The sequence below is a fragment of the Tribolium castaneum genome, chromosome 1 (assembly GCF_031307605.1).
Source record: "Tribolium castaneum strain GA2 chromosome 1, icTriCast1.1, whole genome shotgun sequence".
NCBI lineage: Eukaryota > Metazoa > Arthropoda > Insecta > Coleoptera > Tenebrionidae > Tribolium > Tribolium castaneum.
The window spans coordinates 12,193,546-12,214,442 of record NC_087394.1 but is presented as its reverse complement, the minus strand read 5'-3'; positions in this window follow the sequence as shown (position 1 = coordinate 12,214,442).

Genomic DNA, 20,897 nt, shown 5'->3' with positions numbered 1-20,897 from the left:
TGCATGTAGCAATTACCTTCATTTTTGCAGGAGAACATTACGAAACCTTGCTTTACAACATAATAAAAAATTGAAGCCGTCCGGCCCTTGGTTTTCATTTTATTAAATTCGAAACTTTTCAAAAAAATTGGAAAATTTGCATAAACATTGTCTTAGATTGACCCATGCGTCGAATAGATTGCATGTAGCAATAACCCTCATTTTTGCAGGAGAAGATTACGAAACCTTGCTTTACAACAGAATAAAAAATTGAAGCCGTCCGGCCCTTGGTTTTCATTTTATTAAATTCGAAACTTTTCAAAAAAATTGGAAAATTTGCATAAACATTGTCTTAGATTGACCCATGCGTCGAATAGACTGCATGCAGCAATTACCTTCATTTTTGCAGGAGAACATTACGAAACCTTGCTTTACAACATAATAAAAAATTGAAGCCGTCCGGCCCTTGGTTTTCATTTTATTAAATTCGAAACTTTTAAAAAAAATTGGAAAATTTGCATAAACATTGTCTTAGATTGACCCATGCGTCGAATAGACTGCATGCAGCAATTACCTTCATTTTTGCAGGAGAACATTACGAAACCTTGCTTTACAACAGAATAAAAAATTGAAGCCGTCCGGCCCTTGGTTTTCATTTTATTAAATTCGAAACTTTTCAAAAAAATTGGAAAAATTGCATAAACATTGTCTTAGATTGACCCATGCGTCGAATAGATTGCATGCAGCAATTACCTTCATTTTTGCAGGAGAACATTACGAAACCTTGCTTTACAACATAATAAAAAATTGAGGCCGTCCGGCCTTTGGTTTTCATTTTATTAAATTCGAAACTTTTCAAAAAAATTGGAAAACTTGCATAAACATTGTCATAGATTGACCCATGCGTCGAATAGATTGCATGTAGCAATTACCTTCATTTTTGCAGGAGAACATTACGAAACCTTGCTTTACAACATAATAAAAAATTGAAGCCGTCCGGCCCTTGGTTTTCATTTTATTAAATTCGAAACTTTTCAAAAAAATTGGAAAATTTGCATAAACATTGTCTTAGATTGACCCATGCGTCGAATAGATTGCATGTAGCAATAACCCTCATTTTTGCAGGAGAAGATTACGAAACCTTGCTTTACAACAGAATAAAAAATTGAAGCCGTCCGGCCCTTGGTTTTCATTTTATTAAATTCGAAACTTTTCAAAAAAATTGGAAAATTTGCATAAACATTGTCTTAGATTGACCCATGCGTCGAATAGATTGCATGCAGCAATTACCTTCATTTTTGCAGGAGAACATTACGAAACCTTGCTTTACAACATAATAAAAAATTGAGGCCGTCCGGCCTTTGGTTTTCATTTTATTAAATTCGAAACTTTTCAAAAAAATTGGAAAATTTGCATAAACATTGTCTTAGATTGACCCATGCGTCGAATAGATTGCATGTAGCAATTACCTTCATTTTTGCAGGAGAAGATTACGAAACCTTGCTTTACAACAGAATAAAAAATTGAAGCCGTCCGGCCCTTGGTTTTCATTTTATTAAATTTGAAATTTAAAAAAAAAATAAAAAATTTGCATAAACACTGTCTTAGATTGACCCATGCGTCGAATAGACTGCATGCAGCAATTACCTTCATTTTTGCAGGAAAAGATTACGAAACCTTGCTTTACAACAGAATAAAAAATTGAAGCCGTCCGGCCCTTGGTTTTCATTTTATTAAATTTGAAATTTAAAAAAAAAAAAAAAATTGCATAAACACTGTCTTAGATTGACCCATGCGTCGAATAGACTGCATGCAGCAATTACCTTCATTTTTGCAGGAGAAGATTACGAAACTTTGCTTTACAACAGAATAAAAAATTGAAGCCGTCCAGCCCTTGGTTTTCATTTTATTAAATTTGAAATTTAAAAAAAAAAAAAATTTGCATAAACACTGTCTTAGATTGACCCATGCGTCGAATAGACTGCATGCAGCAATTACCTTCATTTTTGCAGGAGAACATTACGAAACCTTGCTTTACAACATAATAAAAAATTGAGGCCGTCCGGCCTTTGGTTTTCATTTTATTAAATTCGAAACTTTTCAAAAAAATTGGAAAATTTGCATAAACATTGTCTTAGATTGACCCATGCGTCGAATAGATTGCATGCAGCAATTACCTTCATTTTTGAAGGAGAACATTACGAAACCTTGCTTTACAACATAATAAAAAATTGGGGCCGTCCGGCCTTTGGTTTTCATTTTATTAAATTCGAAACTTTTCAAAAAAATTGGAAAATTTGTATAAACATTGTCTTAGATTGACCCATGCGTCGAATAGATTACATGTAGCAATTACCTTCATTTTTGCAGGAGAAGATTACGAAACCTTGCTTTACAACATAATAAAAAATTGAAGCCGTCCGGCCCTTGGTTTTCATTTTATTAAATTCGAAACTTTTCAAAAAAATTGGAAAATTTGCATAAACATTGTCTTAGATTGACCCATGCGTCGAATAGACTGCATGCAGCAATTACCTTAATTTTTGCAGGAGAAGATTACGAAACCTTGCTTTACAACAGAATAAAAAATTGAAGCCGTCCGGCCCTTGGTTTTCATTTTATTAAATTCGAAACTTTTCAAAAAAATTGGAAAATTTGCATAAACATTGTCTTAGATTGACCCATGCGTCGAATAGATTGCATGCAGCAATTACCTTCATTTTTGCAGGAGAACATTACGAAACCTTGCTTTACAACATAATAAAAAATTGAAGCCGTCCGGCCCTTGGTTTTCATTTTATTAAATTCGAAACTTTTCAAAGAAATTGAAAAATTTGCATAAACATATTCTTAGATTGACCCATGCGTCGAATAGATTGCATGTAGCAATTACCTTCATTTTTGCAGGAGAAGATTACGAAACCTTGCTTTACAACATAATAAAAAATTGAAGCCGTCCGGCCCTTGGTTTTCATTTTATTAAATTCGAAACTTTTAAAAAAAATTGGAAAATTTGCATAAACATTGTCTTAGATTGACCCATGCGTCGAATAGACTGCATGCAGCAATTACCTTCATTTTTGCAGGAGAAGATTACGAAACCTTGCTTTACAACAGAATAAAAAATTAAAGCCGTCCGGCCCTTGGTTTTCATTTTATTAAATTTGAAATTTAAAAAAAAAAATAAAAATTTGCATAAACACTGTCTTAGATTGACCCATGCGTCGAATAGACTGCATGCAGCAATTACCTTCATTTTTGCAGGAGAACATTACGAAACCTTGCTTTACAACATAATAAAAAATTGAGGCCGTCCGGCCTTTGGTTTTCATTTTATTAAATTCGAAACTTTTCAAAAAAATTGGAAAATTTGCATAAACACTGTCTTAGATTGACCCATGCGTCGAATAGATTGCATGCAGCAATTACCTTCATTTTTGCAGGAGAACATTACGAAACCTTGCTTTACAACATAATAAAAAATTGAGGCCGTCCGGCCTTTGGTTTTCATTTTATTAAATTTGAAACTTTTCAAAAAAATTGGAAAATTTGCATAAACATTGTCTTAGATTGACCCATGCGTCGAATAGATTGCATGTAGCAATTACCTTCATTTTTGCAGGAGAAGATTACGAAACCTTGCTTTACAACAGAATAAAAAATTGAAGCCGTCCGGCCCTTGGTTTTCATTTTATTAAATTCGAAACTTTTAAAAAAAATTGGAAAATTTGCATAAACATTGTCTTAGATTGACCCATGCGTCGAATAGATTGCATGCAGCAATTACCTTCATTTTTGAAGGAGAACATTACGAAACCTTGCTTTACAACATAATAAAAAATTGAGGCCGTCCGGCCTTTGGTTTTCATTTTATTAAATTCGAAACTTTTCAAAAAAATTGGAAAATTTGCATAAACATTGTCTTAGATTGACCCATGCGTCGAATAGATTGCATGTAGCAATTACCTTCATTTTTGCAGGAGAAGATTACGAAACCTTGCTTTACAACATAATAAAAAATTGAAGCCGTCCGGCCCTTGGTTTTCATTTTATTAAATTCGAAACTTTTCAAAAAAATTGGAAAATTTGCATAAACATTGTCTTAGATTGACCCATGCGTCGAATAGACTGCATGCAGCAATTACCTTAATTTTTGCAGGAGAAGATTACGAAACCTTGCTTTACAACAGAATAAAAAATTGAAGCCGTCCGGCCCTTGGTTTTCATTTTATTAAATTCGAAACTTTTCAAAAAAATTGGAAAATTTGCATAAACATTGTCTTAGATTGACCCATGCGTCGAATAGATTGCATGTAGCAATTACCCTCATTTTTGCAGGAGAAGATTACGAAACCTTGCTTTACAACAGAATAAAAAATTGAAGCCGTCCGGCCCTTGGTTTTCATTTTATTAAATTTGAAACTTTTCAAAAAAATTGGAAAATTTGCATAAACATTGTCTTAGATTGACCCATGCGTCGAATAGATTGCATGCAGCAATTACCTTCATTTTTGCAGGAGAACATTACGAAACCTTGCTTTACAACATAATAAAAAATTGAGGCCGTCCGGCCTTTGGTTTTCATTTTATTAAATTCGAAACTTTTCAAAAAAATTGGAAAATTTGCATAAACATTGTCTTAGATTGACCCATGCGTCGAATAGATTGCATGTAGCAATTACCTTCATTTTTGCAGAAGAAGATTACGAAACCTTGCTTTACAACAGAATAAAAAATTGAAGCCGTCCAGCCCTTGGTTTTCATTTTATTAAATTTGAAATTTAAAAAAAAAAAAAAATTTGCATAAACACTGTCTTAGATTGACCCATGCGTCGAATAGACTGCATGCAGCAATTACCTTCATTTTTGCAGGAGAACATTACGAAACCTTGCTTTACAACATAATAAAAAATTGAAGCCGTCCGGCCTTTGGTTTTCATTTTATTAAATTCGAAACTTTTCAAAAAAATTGGAAAATTTGCATAAACATTGTCTTAGATTGACCCATGCGTCGAATAGATTGCATGCAGCAATTACCTTCATTTTTGCAGGAGAACATTACGAAACCTTGCTTTACAACATAATAAAAAATTGAGGCCGTCCGGCCTTTGGTTTTCATTTTATTAAATTCGAAACTTTTCAAAAAAATTGGAAAATTTGCATAAACATTGTCTTAGATTGACCCATGCGTCGAATAGACTGCATGCAGCAATTACCTTCATTTTTGCAGGAGAAGATTACGAAACCTTGCTTTACAACAGAATAAAAAATTGAAGCCGTCCGGCCCTTGGTTTTAATTTTATTAAATTTGAAATTTAAAAAAAAAAAAATTTGCATAAACACTGTCTTAGATTGACCCATGCGTCGAATAGACTGCATGCAGCAATTACCTTCATTTTTGCAGGAGAACATTACGAAACCTTGATTTACAACATAATAAAAAATTGAAGCCGTCCGGCCCTTGGTTTTCATTTTATTAAATTCGAAACTTTTCAAAAAAATTGGAAAAATTGCATAAACATTGTCTTAGATTGACCCATGCGTCGAATAGATTGCATGCAGCAATTACCTTCATTTTTGCAGGAGAACATTACGAAACCTTGCTTTACAACATAATAAAAAATTGAGGCCGTCCGGCCTTTGGTTTTCATTTTATTAAATTCGAAACTTTTCAAAAAATTGGAAAACTTGCATAAACATTGTCATAGATTGACCCATGCGTCGAATAGATTGCATGTAGCAATTACCTTCATTTTTGCAGGAGAACATTACGAAACCTTGCTTTACAACATAATAAAAAATTGAAGCCGTCCGGCCCTTGGTTTTCATTTTATTAAATTCGAAACTTTTCAAAAAAAATTGGAAAATTTGCATAAACATTGTCTTAGATTGACCCATGCGTCGAATAGATTGCATGTAGCAATAACCCTCATTTTTGCAGGAGAAGATTACGAAACCTTGCTTTACAACAGAATAAAAAATTGAAGCCGTCCGGCCCTTGGTTTTCATTTTATTAAATTCGAAACTTTTCAAAAAAATTGGAAAATTTGCATAAACATTGTCTTAGATTGACCCATGCGTCGAATAGATTGCATGCAGCAATTACCTTCATTTTTGCAGGAGAACATTACGAAACCTTGCTTTACAACATAATAAAAAATTGAGGCCGTCCGGCCTTTGGTTTTCATTTTATTAAATTCGAAACTTTTCAAAAAAATTGGAAAATTTGCATAAACATTGTCTTAGATTGACCCATGCGTCGAATAGATTGCATGTAGCAATTACCTTCATTTTTGCAGGAGAAGATTACGAAACCTTGCTTTACAACAGAATAAAAAATTGAAGCCGTCCGGCCCTTGGTTTTCATTTTATTAAATTTGAAATTTAAAAAAAAAATAAAAAATTTGCATAAACACTGTCTTAGATTGACCCATGCGTCGAATAGACTGCATGCAGCAATTACCTTCATTTTTGCAGGAAAAGATTACGAAACCTTGCTTTACAACAGAATAAAAAATTGAAGCCGTCCGGCCCTTGGTTTTCATTTTATTAAATTTGAAATTTAAAAAAAAAAAAAAAATTGCATAAACACTGTCTTAGATTGACCCATGCGTCGAATAGACTGCATGCAGGCAATTACCTTCATTTTTGCAGGAGAAGATTACGAAACTTTGCTTTACAACAGAATAAAAAATTGAAGCCGTCCAGCCCTTGGTTTTCATTTTATTAAATTTGAAATTTAAAAAAAAAAAAAATTTGCATAAACACTGTCTTAGATTGACCCATGCGTCGAATAGACTGCATGCAGCAATTACCTTCATTTTTGCAGGAGAACATTACGAAACCTTGCTTTACAACATAATAAAAAATTGAGGCCGTCCGGCCTTTGGTTTTCATTTTATTAAATTCGAAACTTTTCAAAAAAATTGGAAAATTTGCATAAACATTGTCTTAGATTGACCCATGCGTCGAATAGATTGCATGCAGCAATTACCTTCATTTTTGAAGGAGAACATTACGAAACCTTGCTTTACAACATAATAAAAAATTGGGGCCGTCCGGCCTTTGGTTTTCATTTTATTAAATTCGAAACTTTTCAAAAAAATTGGAAAATTTGCATAAACATTGTCTTAGATTGAACCCATGCGTCGAATAGATTACATGTAGCAATTACCTTCATTTTTGCAGGAGAAGATTACGAAACCTTGCTTTACAACATAATAAAAAATTGAAGCCGTCCGGCCCTTGGTTTTCATTTTATTAAATTCGAAACTTTTCAAAAAAATTGGGAAAATTTGCATAAACATTGTCTTAGATTGACCCATGCGTCGAATAGACTGCATGCAAATTACCTTAATTTTTGCAGGAGAAGATTACGAAACCTTGCTTTACAACAGAATAAAAAATTGAAGCCGTCCGGCCCTTGGTTTTCATTTTATTAAATTCGAAACTTTTCAAAAAAATTGGAAAATTTGCATAAACATTGTCTTAGATTGACCCATGCGTCGAATAGATTGCATGTAGCAATAACCCTCATTTTTGCAGGAGAAGATTACGAAACCTTGCTTTACAACATAATAAAAAATTGAAGCCGTCCGGCCCTTGGTTTTCATTTTATTAAATTCGAAACTTTTAAAAAAAATTGGAAAATTTGCATAAACATTGTCTTAGATTGACCCATGCGTCGAATAGACTGCATGCAGCAATTACCTTCATTTTTGCAGGAGAAGATTACGAAACCTTGCTTTACAACAGAATAAAAAATTGAAGCCGTCCGGCCCTTGGTTTTCATTTTATTAAATTTGAAATTTAAAAAAAAAAATAAAAATTTGCATAAACACTGTCTTAGATTGACCCATGCGTCGAATAGACTGCATGCAGCAATTACCTTCATTTTTGCAGGAGAACATTACGAAACCTTGCTTTACAACATACTAAAAAATTGAGGCCGTCCGGCCTTTGGTTTTCATTTTATTAAATTCGAAACTTTTCAAAAAAATTGGAAAATTTGCATAAACACTGTCTTAGATTGACCCATGCGTCGAATAGATTGCATGCAGCAATTACCTTCATTTTTGCAGGAGAACATTACGAAACCTTGCTTTACAACATAATAAAAAATTGAGGCCGTCCGGCCTTTGGTTTTCATTTTATTAAATTCGAAACTTTTCAAAAAAATTGGAAAATTTGCATAAACATTGTCTTAGATTGACCCATGCGTCGAATAGACTGCATGCAGCAATTACCTTCATTTTTGCAGGAGAAGATTACGAAACCTTGCTTTACAACAGAATAAAAAATTAAAGCCGTCCGGCCGTTGGTTTTCATTTTATTAAATTTGAAATTTAAAAAAAAAAATAAAAATTTGCATAAACACTGTCTTAGATTGACCCATGCGTCGAATAGACTGCATGCAGCAATTACCTTCATTTTTGCAGGAGAACATTACGAAACCTTGCTTTACAACATAATAAAAAATTGAGGCCGTCCGGCCTTTGGTTTTCATTTTATTAAATTCGAAACTTTTCAAAAAAATTGGAAAATTTGCATAAACATTGTCTTAGATTGACCCATGCGTCGAATAGACTGCATGCAGCAATTACCTTCATTTTTGCAGGAGAAGATTACGAAACCTTGCTTTACAACAGAATAAAAAATTGAAGCCGTCCGGCCCTTGGTTTTCATTTTATTAAATTTGAAATTTAAAAAAAAAAAATTTGCATAAACACTGTCTTAGATTGACCCATGCGTCGAATAGACTGCATGCAGCAATTACCTTCATTTTTGCAGGAGAACATTACGAAACCTTGCTTTACAACATAATAAAAAATTGAAGCCGTCCGGCCCTTGGTTTTCATTTTATTAAATTCGAAACTTTTCAAAAAAATTGGAAAAATTGCATAAACATTGTCTTAGATTGACCCATGCGTCGAATAGATTGCATGCAGCAATTACCTTCATTTTTGCAGGAGAACATTACGAAACCTTGCTTTACAACATAATAAAAAATTGAGGCCGTCCGGCCTTTGGTTTTCATTTTATTAAATTCGAAACTTTTCAAAAAAATTGGAAAACTTGCATAAACATTGTCATAGATTGACCCATGCGTCGAATAGATTGCATGTAGCAATTACCTTCATTTTTGCAGGAGAACATTACGAAACCTTGCTTTACAACATAATAAAAAATTGAAGCCGTCCGGCCCTTGGTTTTCATTTTATTAAATTCGAAACTTTTCAAAAAAATTGGAAAATTTGCATAAACATTGTCTTAGATTGACCCATGCGTCGAATAGATTGCATGTAGCAATAACCCTCATTTTTGCAGGAGAAGATTACGAAACCTTGCTTTACAACAGAATAAAAAATTGAAGCCGTCCGGCCCTTGGTTTTCATTTTATTAAATTCGAAACTTTTCAAAAAAATTGGAAAATTTGCATAAACATTGTCTTAGATTGACCCATGCGTCGAATAGATTGCATGCAGCAATTACCTTCATTTTTGCAGGAGAACATTACGAAACCTTGCTTTACAACATAATAAAAAATTGAGGCCGTCCGGCCTTTGGTTTTCATTTTATTAAATTCGAAACTTTTCAAAAAAATTGGAAAATTTGCATAAACATTGTCTTAGATTGACCCATGCGTCGAATAGATTGCATGTAGCAATTACCTTCATTTTTGCAGGAGAAGATTACGAAACCTTGCTTTACAACAGAATAAAAAATTGAAGCCGTCCGGCCCTTGGTTTTCATTTTATTAAATTTGAAATTTAAAAAAAAAATAAAAAATTTGCATAAACACTGTCTTAGATTGACCCATGCGTCGAATAGACTGCATGCAGCAATTACCTTCATTTTTGCAGGAAAAGATTACGAAACCTTGCTTTACAACAGAATAAAAAATTGAAGCCGTCCGGCCCTTGGTTTTCATTTTATTAAATTTGAAATTTAAAAAAAAAAAAAAATTGCATAAACACTGTCTTAGATTGACCCATGCGTCGAATAGACTGCATGCAGCAATTACCTTCATTTTTGCAGGAGAAGATTACGAAACTTTGCTTTACAACAGAATAAAAAATTGAAGCCGTCCAGCCCTTGGTTTTCATTTTATTAAATTTGAAATTTAAAAAAAAAAAAAAATTTGCATAAACACTGTCTTAGATTGACCCATGCGTCGAATAGACTGCATGCAGCAATTACCTTCATTTTTGCAGGAGAACATTACGAAACCTTGCTTTACAACAGAATAAAAAATTGAAGCCGTCCGGCCCTTGGTTTTCATTTTATTAAATTTGAAATTTAAAAAAAAAAATAAAAATTTGCATAAACACTGTCTTAGATTGACCCATGCGTCGAATAGACTGCATGCAGCAATTACCTTAATTTTTGCAGGAGAAGATTACGAAACCTTGCTTTACAACAGAATAAAAAATTGAAGCCGTCCGGCCCTTGGTTTTCATTTTATTAAATTCGAAACTTTTCAAAAAAATTGGAAAATTTGCATAAACATTGTCTTAGATTGACCCATGCGTCGAATAGATTGCATGCAGCAATTACCTTCATTTTTGCAGGAGAACATTACGAAACCTTGCTTTACAACATAATAAAAAATTGAAGCCGTCCGGCCCTTGGTTTTCATTTTATTAAATTCGAAACTTTTAAAAAAAATTGGAAAATTTGCATAAACATTGTCTTAGATTGACCCATGCGTCGAATAGACTGCATGCAGCAATTACCTTCATTTTTGCAGGAGAAGATTACGAAACCTTGCTTTACAACAGAATAAAAAATTGAAGCCGTCCGGCCCTTGGTTTTCATTTTATTAAATTCGAAACTTTTCAAAAAAATTGAAAAATTTGCATAAACATATTCTTAGATTGACCCATGCGTCGAATAGATTGCATGTAGCAATTACCTTCATTTTTGCAGGAGAAGATTACGAAACCTTGCTTTACAACATAATAAAAAATTGAAGCCGTCCGGCCCTTGGTTTTCATTTTATTAAATTCGAAACTTTTAAAAAAAATTGGAAAATTTGCATAAACATTGTCTTAGATTGACCCATGCGTCGAATAGACTGCATGCAGCAATTACCTTCATTTTTGCAGGAGAAGATTACGAAACCTTGCTTTACAACAGAATAAAAAATTGAAGCCGTCCGGCCCTTGGTTTTCATTTTATTAAATTTGAAATTTAAAAAAAAAAATAAAAATTTGCATAAACACTGTCTTAGATTGACCCATGCGTCGAATAGACTGCATGCAGCAATTACCTTCATTTTTGCAGGAGAACATTACGAAACCTTGCTTTACAACATACTAAAAAATTGAGGCCGTCCGGCCTTTGGTTTTCATTTTATTAAATTCGAAACTTTTCAAAAAAATTGGAAAATTTGCATAAACACTGTCTTAGATTGACCCATGCGTCGAATAGATTGCATGCAGCAATTACCTTCATTTTTGCAGGAGAACATTACGAAACCTTGCTTTACAACATAATAAAAAATTGAGGCCGTCCGGCCTTTGGTTTTCATTTTATTAAATTCGAAACTTTTCAAAAAAATTGGAAAATTTGCATAAACATTGTCTTAGATTGACCCATGCGTCGAATAGACTGCATGCAGCAATTACCTTCATTTTTGCAGGAGAAGATTACGAAACCTTGCTTTACAACAGAATAAAAAATTAAAGCCGTCCGGCCCTTGGTTTTCATTTTATTAAATTTGAAATTTAAAAAAAAAAATAAAAATTTGCATAAACACTGTCTTAGATTGACCCATGCGTCGAATAGACTGCATGCAGCAATTACCTTCATTTTTGCAGGAGAACATTACGAAACCTTGCTTTACAACATAATAAAAAATTGAGGCCGTCCGGCCTTTGGTTTTCATTTTATTAAATTCGAAACTTTTCAAAAAAATTGGAAAATTTGCATAAACATTGTCTTAGATTGACCCATGCGTCGAATAGACTGCATGCAGCAATTACCTTCATTTTTGCAGGAGAAGATTACGAAACCTTGCTTTACAACAGAATAAAAAATTGAAGCCGTCCGGCCCTTGGTTTTCATTTTATTAAATTTGAAATTTAAAAAAAAAAAAATTTGCATAAACACTGTCTTAGATTGACCCATGCGTCGAATAGACTGCATGCAGCAATTACCTTCATTTTTGCAGGAGAACATTACGAAACCTTGCTTTACAACATAATAAAAAATTGAAGCCGTCCGGCCCTTGGTTTTCATTTTATTAAATTCGAAACTTTTCAAAAAAATTGGAAAAATTGCATAAACATTGTCTTAGATTGACCCATGCGTCGAATAGATTGCATGCAGCAATTACTTTCATTTTTGCAGGAGAACATTACGAAACCTTGCTTTACAACATAATAAAAAATTGAGGCCGTCCGGCCTTTGGTTTTCATTTTATTAAATTCGAAACTTTTCAAAAAAATTGGAAAACTTGCATAAACATTGTCATAGATTGACCCATGCGTCGAATAGATTGCATGTAGCAATTACCTTCATTTTTGCAGGAGAACATTACGAAACCTTGCTTTACAACATAATAAAAAATTGAAGCCGTCCGGCCCTTGGTTTTCATTTTATTAAATTCGAAACTTTTCAAAAAAATTGGAAAATTTGCATAAACATTGTCTTAGATTGACCCATGCGTCGAATAGATTGCATGTAGCAATAACCCTCATTTTTGCAGGAGAAGATTACGAAACCTTGCTTTACAACAGAATAAAAAATTGAAGCCGTCCGGCCCTTGGTTTTCATTTTATTAAATTCGAAACTTTTCAAAAAAATTGGAAAATTTGCATAAACATTGTCTTAGATTGACCCATGCGTCGAATAGATTGCATGTAGCAATTACCTTCATTTTTGCAGGAGAAGATTACGAAACCTTGCTTTACAACAGAATTAAAAATTGAAGCCGTCCGGCCCTTGGTTTTCATTTTATTAAATTTGAAATTTAAAAAAAAAAAAAAAATTTGCATAAACACTGTCTTAGATTGACCCATGCGTCGAATAGACTGCATGCAGCAATTACCTTCATTTTTGCAGGAGAACATTACGAAACCTTGCTTTACAACATAATAAAAAATTGAAGCCGTCCGGCCTTTGGTTTTCATTTTATTAAATTCGAAAATTTAAAAAAAAAATAAAAATTTGCATAAACACTGTCTTAGATTGACCCATGCGTCGAATAGACTGCATGCAGCAATTACCTTCATTTTTGCAGGAGAACATTACGAAACCTTGCTTTACAACATAATAAAAAATTGAAGCCGTCCGGCCCTTGGTTTTCATTTTATTAAATTCGAAACTTTTCAAAAAAATTGGAAAATTTGCATAAACATTGTCTTAGATTGACCCATGCGTCGAATAGATTGCATGTAGCAATTACCTTCATTTTTGCAGGAGAAGATTACGAAACCTTGCTTTACAACAGAATAAAAAATTTAAGCCGTCCGGCCCTTGGTTTTCATTTTATTAAATTCGAAACTTTTCAAAAAAATTGGAAAATTTGCATAAACATTGTCTTAGATTGACCCATGCGTCGAATAGACTGCATGCAGCAATTAACTTCATTTTTGCAGGAGAACATTACGAAACCTTGCTTTACAACAGAATAAAAAATTGAAGCCGTCCGGCCCTTGGTTTTCATTTTATTAAATTTGAAATTTAAAAAAAAAATAAAAATTGGCATAAACACTGTCTTAGATTGACCCATGCGTCGAATAGACTGCATGCAGCAATTACCTTCATTTTTGGAGGAGAACATTACGAAACCTTGCTTTACAACATAATAAAAAATTGAGGCCGTCCGGCCTTTGGTTTTCATTTTATTAAATTCGAAACTTTTCAAAAAAATTGGAAAATTTGCATAAACATTGTCTTAGATTGACCCATGCGTCGAATAGATTGCATGTAGCAATTACCTTCATTTTTGCAGGAGAAGATTACGAAACCTTGCTTTACAACAGAATAAAAAATTGAAGCCGTCCGGCCCTTGGTTTTCATTTTATTAAATTTGAAATTTAAAAAAAAAAAAAATTTGCATAAACACTGTCTTAGATTGACCCATGCGTCGAATAGACTGCATGCAGCAATTACCTTCATTTTTGCAGGAGAACATTACGAAACCTTGCTTTACAACATAATAAAAAATTGAAGCCGTCCGGCCTTTGGTTTTCATTTTATTAAATTCGAAAATTTAAAAAAAAAATAAAAATTTGCATAAACACTGTCTTAGATTGACCCATGCGTCGAATAGACTGCATGCAGCAATTACCTTCATTTTTGCAGGAGAACATTACGAAACCTTGCTTTACAACATAATAAAAAATTGAAGCCGTCCGGCCCTTGGTTTTCATTTTATTAAATTCGAAACTTTTCAAAAAAATTGGAAAATTTGCATAAACATTGTCTTAGATTGACCCATGCGTCGAATAGATTGCATGTAGCAATTACCTTCATTTTTGCAGGAGAACATTACGAAACCTTGCTTTACAACATAATAAAAAATTGAAGCCGTCCGGCCCTTGGTTTTCATTTTATTAAATTCGAAACTTTTCAAAAAAATTGGAAAATTTGCATAAACACTGTCTTAGATTGACCCATGCGTCGAATAGACTGCATGCAGCAATTACCTTCATTTTTGCAGGAGAACATTACGAAACCTTGCTTTACAACATAATAAAAAATTGAAGCCGTCCGGCCTTTGGTTTTCATTTTATTAAATTCGAAAATTTAAAAAAAAAATAAAAATTTGCATAAACACTGTCTTAGATTGACCCATGCGTCGAATAGACTGCATGCAGCAATTACCTTCATTTTTGCAGGAGAACATTACGAAACCTTGCTTTACAACATAATAAAAAATTGAAGCCGTCCGGCCCTTGGTTTTCATTTTATTAAATTCGAAACTTTTCAAAAAAATTGGAAAATTTGCATAAACATTGTCTTAGATTGACCCATGCGTCGAATAGATTGCATGTAGCAATTACCTTCATTTTTGCAGGAGAAGATTACGAAACCTTGCTTTACAACAGAATAAAAAATTTAAGCCGTCCGGCCCTTGGTTTTCATTTTATTAAATTCGAAATTTAAAAAAAAAAATAAAAATTTGCATAAATACTGTCTTAGATTGACCCATGCGTCGAATAGACTGCATGCAGCAATTAACTTCATTTTTGCAGGAGAACATTACGAAACCTTGCTTTACAACAGAATAAAAAATTTAAGCCGTCCGGCCCTTGGTTTTCATTTTATTAAATTCGAAATTTAAAAAAAAAATAAAAATTTGCATAAACACTGTCTTAGATTGACCCATGCGTCGAATAGACTGCATGCAGCAATTAACTTCATTTTTGCAGGAGAACATTACGAAACCTTGCTTTACAACAGAATAAAAAATTGAAGCCGTCCGGCCCTTGGTTTTCATTTTATTAAATTTGAAATTTAAAAAAAAAATAAAAATTTGCATAAACACTGTCTTAGATTGACCCATGCGTCGAATAGACTGCATGCAGCAATTACCTTCATTTTTGCAGGAGAAGATTACGAAACCTTGCTTTACAACAGAATAAAAAATTGAAGCCGTCCGGCCCTTGGTTTTCATTTTATTAAATTTGAAATTTAAAAAAAAAAATAAAAATTTGCATAAACACTGTCTTAGATTGACCCATGCGTCGAATAGACTGCATGCAGCAATTACCTTCATTTTTGCAGGAGAACATTACGAAACCTTGCTTTACAACATAATAAAAAATTGAAGCCGTCCGGCCTTTAGTTTTCATTTTATTAAATTCGAAACTTTTCAAAAAAATTGGAAAATTTGCATAAACATTGTCTTAGATTGACCCATGCGTCGAATAGATTGCATGTAGCAATTACCTTCATTTTTGCAGGAGAAGATTACGAAACCTTGCTTTACAACATAATAAAAAATTGAGGCCGTCCGGCCTTTGGTTTTCATTTTATTAAATTCGAAACTTTTCAAAAAAATTCGAAAATTTGCATAAACATTGTCTTAGATTGACCCATGCGTCGAATAGACTGCATGCAGCAATTACCTTCATTTTTGCAGGAGAAGATTACGAAACCTTGCTTTACAACAGAATAAAAAATTAAAGCCGTCCGGCCCTTGGTTTTCATTTTATTAAATTTGAAATGTAAAAAAAAAAATAAAAATTTGCATAAACATTGTCTTAGATTGACCCATGCGTCGAATAGATTGCATGTAGCAATTACCTTAATTTTTGCAGGAGAACATTACGAAACCTTGCTTTACAACATAATAAAAAATTGAGGCCGTCCGGCCTTTGGTTTTCATTTTATTAAATTCGAAACTTTTCAAAAAAATTGGAAAATTTGCATAAACACTGTCTTAGATTGACCCATGCGTCGAATAGATTGCATGCAGCAATTACCTTCATTTTTGCAGGAGAACATAATAAAAAATTGAGGCCGTCCGGCCTTTGGTTTTCATTTTATTAAATTCGAAACTTTTCAAAAAAATTGGAAAATTTGCATAAACATTGTCTTAGATTGACCCATGCGTCGAATAGATTGCATACAGCAATTACCTTCATTTTTGCAGGAGAACATTACGAAACCTTGCTTTACAACATAATAAAAAATTGAAGCCGTCCGGCCCTTGGTTTTCATTTTATTAAATTCGAAACTTTTCAAAAAAATTGGAAAATTTGCATAAACATTGTCTTAGATTGACCCATGCGTCGAATAGATTGCATGCAGCAATTACCTTCATTTTTGCAGGAGAACATTACGAAACCTTGCTTTACAACATAATAAAAAATTGAGGCCGTCCGGCCTTTGGTTTTCATTTTATTAAATTCGAAACTTTTCAAAAAAATTGGAAAATTTGCATAAACATTGTCTTAGATTGACCCATGCGTCGAATAGATTGCATGTAGCAATTACCTTCATTTTTGCAGGAGAACATTACGAAACCTTGCTTTACAACAGAATAAAAAATTGAAGCCGTCCGGCCCTTGGTTTTCATTTTATTAAATTTGAAATTTAAAAAAAAAAAAAAAAATTTGCATAAACACTGTCTTAGATTGACCCATGCGTCGAATAGACTGCATGCAGCAATTACCTTCATTTTTGCAGGAGAACATTACGAAACCTTGCTTTACAACATAATAAAAAATTGAAGCCGTCCGGCCTTTGGTTTTCATTTTATTAAATTCGAAAATTTAAAAAAAAAATAAAAATTTGCATAAACACTGTCTTAGATTGACCCATGCGTCGAATAGACTGCATGCAGCAATTACCTTCATTTTTGCAGGAGAACATTACGAAACCTTGCTTTACAACATAATAAAAAATTGAAGCCGTCCGGCCTTTGGTTTTCATTTTATTAAATTCGAAAATTTAAAAAAAAAATAAAAATTTGCATAAACACTGTCTTAGATTGACCCATGCGTCGAATAGACTGCATGCAGCAATTACCTTCATTTTTGCAGGAGAACATTACGAAACCTTGCTTTACAACATAATAAAAAATTGAAGCCGTCCGGCCCTTGGTTTTCATTTTATTAAATTCGAAACTTTTCAAAAAAATTGGAAAATTTGCATAAACATTGTCTTAGATTGACCCATGCGTCGAATAGATTGCATGTAGCAATTACCTTCATTTTTGCAGGAGAAGATTACGAAACCTTGCTTTACAACAGAATAAAAAATTTAAGCCGTCCGGCCCTTGGTTTTCATTTTATTAAATTCGAAACTTTTCAAAAAAATTGGAAAATTTGCATAAACATTGTCTTAGATTGACCCATGCGTCGAATAGACTGCATGCAGCAATTAACTTCATTTTTGCAGGAGAACATTACGAAACCTTGCTTTACAACAGAATAAAAAATTGAAGCCGTCCGGCCCTTGGTTTTCATTTTATTAAATTTGAAATTTAAAAAAAAAATAAAAATTGGCATAAACACTGTCTTAGATTGACCCATGCGTCGAATAGACTGCATGCAGCAATTACCTTCATTTTTGGAGGAGAACATTACGAAACCTTGCTTTACAACATAATAAAAAATTGAGGCCGTCCGGCCTTTGGTTTTCATTTTATTAAATTCGAAACTTTTCAAAAAAATTGGAAAATTTGCATAAACATTGTCTTAGATTGACCCATGCGTCGAATAGATTGCATGTAGCAATTACCTTCATTTTTGCAGGAGAAGATTACGAAACCTTGCTTTACAACAGAATAAAAAATTGAAGCCGTCCGGCCCTTGGTTTTCATTTTATTAAATTTGAAATTTAAAAAAAAAAAAAATTTGCATAAACACTGTCTTAGATTGACCCATGCGTCGAATAGACTGCATGCAGCAATTACCTTCATTTTTGCAGGAGAACATTACGAAACCTTGCTTTACAACATAATAAAAAATTGAAGCCGTCCGGCCTTTGGTTTTCATTTTATTAAATTCGAAAATTTAAAAAAAAAATAAAAATTTGCATAAACACTGTCTTAGATTGACCCATGCGTCGAATAGACTGCATGCAGCAATTACCTTCATTTTTGCAGGAGAACATTACGAAACCTTGCTTTACAACATAATAAAAAATTGAAGCCGTCCGGCCCTTGGTTTTCATTTTATTAAATTCGAAACTTTTCAAAAAAATTGGAAAATTTGCATAAACATTGTCTTAGATTGACCCATGCGTCGAATAGATTGCATGTAGCAATTACCTTCATTTTTGCAGGAGAAGATTACGAAACCTTGCTTTACAACAGAATAAAAAATTTAAGCCGTCCGGCCCTTGGTTTTCATTTTATTAAATTCGAAACTTTTCAAAAAAATTGGAAAATTTGCATAAACATTGTCTTAGATTGACCCATGCGTCGAATAGACTGCATGCAGCAATTAACTTCATTTTTGCAGGAGAACATTACGAAACCTTGCTTTACAACAGAATAAAAAATTGAAGCCGTCCGGCCCTTGGTTTTCATTTTATTAAATTTGAAATTTAAAAAAAAAATAAAAATTGGCATAAACACTGTCTTAGATTGACCCATGCGTCGAATAGACTGCATGCAGCAATTACCTTCATTTTTGGAGGAGAACATTACGAAACCTTGCTTTACAACATAATAAAAAATTGAGGCCGTCCGGCCTTTGGTTTTCATTTTATTAAATTCGAAACTTTTCAAAAAAATTGGAAAATTTGCATAAACATTGTCTTAGATTGACCCATGCGTCGAATAGATTGCATGTAGCAATTACCTTCATTTTTGCAGGAGAAGATTACGAAACCTTGCTTTACAACAGAATAAAAAATTGAAGCCGTCCGGCCCTTGGTTTTCATTTTATTAAATTTGAAATTTAAAAAAAAAAAAAATTTGCATAAACACTGTCTTAGATTGACCCATGCGTCGAATAGACTGCATGCAGCAATTACCTTCATTTTTGCAGGAGAACATTACGAAACCTTGCTTTACAACATAATAAAAAATTGAAGCCGTCCGGCCTTTGGTTTTCATTTTATTAAATTCGAAAATTTAAAAAAAAAATAAAAATTTGCATAAACACTGTCTTAGATTGACCCATGCGTCGAATAGACTGCATGCAGCAATTACCTTCATTTTTGCAGGAGAACATTACGAAACCTTGCTTTACAACATAATAAAAAATTGAAGCCGTCCGGCCCTTGGTTTTCATTTTATTAAATTCGAAACTTTTCAAAAAAATTGGAAAATTTGCATAAACATTGTCTTAGATTGACCCATGCGTCGAATAGATTGCATGTAGCAATTACCTTCATTTTTGCAGGAGAAGATTACGAAACCTTGCTTTACAACAGAATAAAAAATTTAAGCCGTCCGGCCCTTGGTTTTCATTTTATTAAATTCGAAACTTTTCAAAAAAATTGGAAAATTTGCATAAACATTGTCTTAGATTGACCCATGCGTCGAATAGACTGCATGCAGCAATTAACTTCATTTTTGCAGGAGAACATTACGAAACCTTGCTTTACAACAGAATAAAAAATTGAAGCCGTCCGGCCCTTGGTTTTCATTTTATTAAATTTAAAATTTAAAAAAAAAAATAAAAATTTGCATAAACACTGTCTTAGATTGACCCATGCGTCGAATAGACTGCATGCAGCAATTACCTTCATTTTTGCAGGAGAAGATTACGAAACCTTGCTTTACAACAGAATAAAAAATTGAAGCCGTCCGGCCCTTGGTTTTCATTTTATTAAATTTAAAATTTAAAAAAAAAAATAAAAATTTGCATAAACACTGTCTTAGATTGACCCATGCGTCGAATAGACTGCATGCAGCAATTACCTTCATTTTTGCAGGAGAAGATTACGAAACCTTGCTTTACAACAGAATAAAAAATTGAAGCCGTCTGGCCCTTGGTTTTCATTTTATTAAATTTAAAATTTAAAAAAAAAAAAATAAAAATTTGCATAAACACTGTCTTAGATTGACCCATGCGTCGAATAGACTGCATGCAGCAATTACCTTCATTTTTGCAGGAGAACATTACGAAACCTTGCTTTACAACATAATAAAAAATTGAAGCCGTCCGGCCCTTGGTTTTCATTTTATTAAATTCGAAACTTTTCAAAAAAATTGGAAAATTTGCATAAACATTGTCTTAGATTGACCCATGCGTCGAATAGATTGCATGTAGCAATTACCTTCATTTTTGCAGGAGAAGATTACGAAACCTTGCTTTACAACAGAATAAAAAATTTAAGCCGTCCGGCCCTTGGTTTTCATTTTATTAAATTCGAAATTTAAAAAAAAAAATAAAAATTTGCATAAATACTGTCTTAGATTGACCCATGCGTCGAATAGACTGCATGCAGCAATTAACTTCATTTTTGCAGGAGAACATTACGAAACCTTGCTTTACAACAGA